The sequence below is a fragment of the Panulirus ornatus genome, chromosome 17 (assembly GCF_036320965.1).
Source record: "Panulirus ornatus isolate Po-2019 chromosome 17, ASM3632096v1, whole genome shotgun sequence".
In the NCBI taxonomy this organism is placed as follows: domain Eukaryota; kingdom Metazoa; phylum Arthropoda; class Malacostraca; order Decapoda; family Palinuridae; genus Panulirus; species Panulirus ornatus.
The window spans coordinates 49,962,813-49,964,994 of record NC_092240.1 but is presented as its reverse complement, the minus strand read 5'-3'; the positions used below and the strand labels follow the sequence as shown (position 1 = coordinate 49,964,994).

General features: G+C 36.6%; 1 long non-coding RNA gene across 1 annotated transcript; it reads left to right on the top strand.

Moving 5' to 3' along the window:
* The first annotated feature begins 169 nt into the window (after positions 1-169).
* Positions 170-1,404, top strand: LOC139754485 (uncharacterized). The gene is made up of 2 exons (XR_011713895.1): positions 170-794; positions 868-1,404. It is a non-coding gene; the product is annotated as an uncharacterized lncRNA (long non-coding RNA).
* The last annotated feature ends 778 nt before the right edge of the window (positions 1,405-2,182 follow it).

Below are 2,182 nucleotides of genomic sequence, written 5' to 3'. Positions count from 1 at the left end.
ACTTCAACAATAATAACGCTTAGTTTAAAACACTTCAACAATAACAACGCCTAGTTAAAACACTTCAACAGTAATAACACCTAGTTTAAAACATTTCAGCAGTAATAACGCCTAGTTTACAACACTTCAACAGTAATAAGGCCTAGTTTAAAACACTTCAACAATAATAACGCCTAGTTTAAAACACTTCAACAATAATAACGCCTAGTTTAAAACACTTCAACAATATTAACGTCTAGTTTAAAACACTTCAACAATAATAACGCCTAGTTTAAAACACTTCAACAATAATAACGCCTAGTTTAAAACACTTCAACAATAATAACGCCTAGTTTAAAACACTTCAACAATATTAACGTCTAGTTTAAAACACTTCAACAGTAATAACGCCTAGTTTACAACACTTCAACAATAATAACGCCTAGTTTAAAACACTTCAACAATAATAACGCCTAGTTTAAAACACTTCATAATAATAACGCCTAGTTTAAAACACTTCAACAACTATAACGCCTTGTTTAAAACACTTCAACAATAATAAAACCTAGTTTAAAACACTTCAACAATAATAACGCTTAGTTTAAAACACTTCAACAATAACAACGCCTAGTTAAAACACTTCAACAGTAATAACACCTAGTTTAAAACATTTCAGCAGTAATAACGCCTAGTTTAAAACACTTCAACAGTAATAACACCTAGTTTACAACACTTCAACAATAATAACGCCTAGTTTAAAACACTTCAACAATAATAACGCCTAGTTTAAAACACTTCAGCAGTAATAACGCCTAGTTTACAACACTTCAACAGTAATAAGGCCTAGTTTAAAACAGTAATAGATAATAATGCTGAGCAAGAGGCTAGGTTTAAAACAGTAATAGATAATAATGCTGAGCAAGAGGCTAGGTTTAAAACAGTAATAGATAATAATGCTGAGCAAGAGGCTAGTTTAAAACAAGAGGATAGTTTAAAACAGTTTTAAATCAGTAATGCATGATGAAAAGCCTAGCCAGAAGCAGCGAGGGTTACGCCATAGATCTGTCAGGCATTGGAGGGTGGAGGCCTTATTGTCATCTTTTTACACGAAAAGAAGAAATAGAAAATAAGAAATAGTCATCTCAAAAACATACACACCCACAGACACTTAACCGCTTCTTGTGAGAGAACCATTTTATACTGCCTTTTTACCATTTTATTACAGCGCGAAGAAAAAAGGAAAAAAAAATAATGATAATAATAAGAAAACAGCGTTGATTTAGTACACTGTTATTGCTCTTTGTTGACAGGAGAGAACAATGTGTGCTTTACTGATTGTGTACAAATTTCATGGAAGCACAAAATGCTGTGTATTCCCGTGTTCCTCATACAATAAACTTGGGTCTTCTGTGGCCTCAATAACCATTTGAGAGTTTGAATTGTACCCAATTTCCACCTATGTATATTATAACCCATCTTAACCTCGTCCTGCTGGGCAACGCTGTAGCAAGGACATCTCGCAATGGATATTGACCCTTAATTTTTAACATTTCATTATATATATGTATACATATATAACATGGAGAGAATGAGTGAGGAAAGATTGACCAAGAGGATATATTGTGTCAGAGGTGGAGGGAACGAGGAGAAGTGGGAGACCAAATTGGAGGTGGAAAGATGGGGTGAAAAAGATTTTGTGTGATCGGGGCCTGAACATGCAGGAGGGTGAAAGGCGTGCAAGGAATAGAGTGAATTGGAATGATGTGGTATACCGGGGTCGACGTGCTGTCAGTGGATTGAACCAGGGCATGTGAAGCGTCTGGGGTAAACCATGGAAAGTTCTGTAGGGCCTGGATGTGGAAAGAGAGCTGTGATTTCGGTGCATTATTACATGACAGCTAGAGACTGAGTGTGAACGAATGGGGGCTTTGTTGTCTTTTCCTAGCGCTACCTCGCACACATGAGGGGGGAGGGGGATGTTATTCCATGTGTGGCGAGGTGGCGATGGGAATAAATAAAGGCAGACAGTATGAATTATGTACATGTGTATATATGTATATGTCTGTGTGTGTATATGTATGTATACATTGAGATGTATAGGTATGTATATTTCCGTGTGTGGACGTGTATGTATATACATGTGTATGGGGGTGGGTTGGTCCATTCTTTCGCCTGTTTCCTTGGCGCTATCTCGCTAACGCGG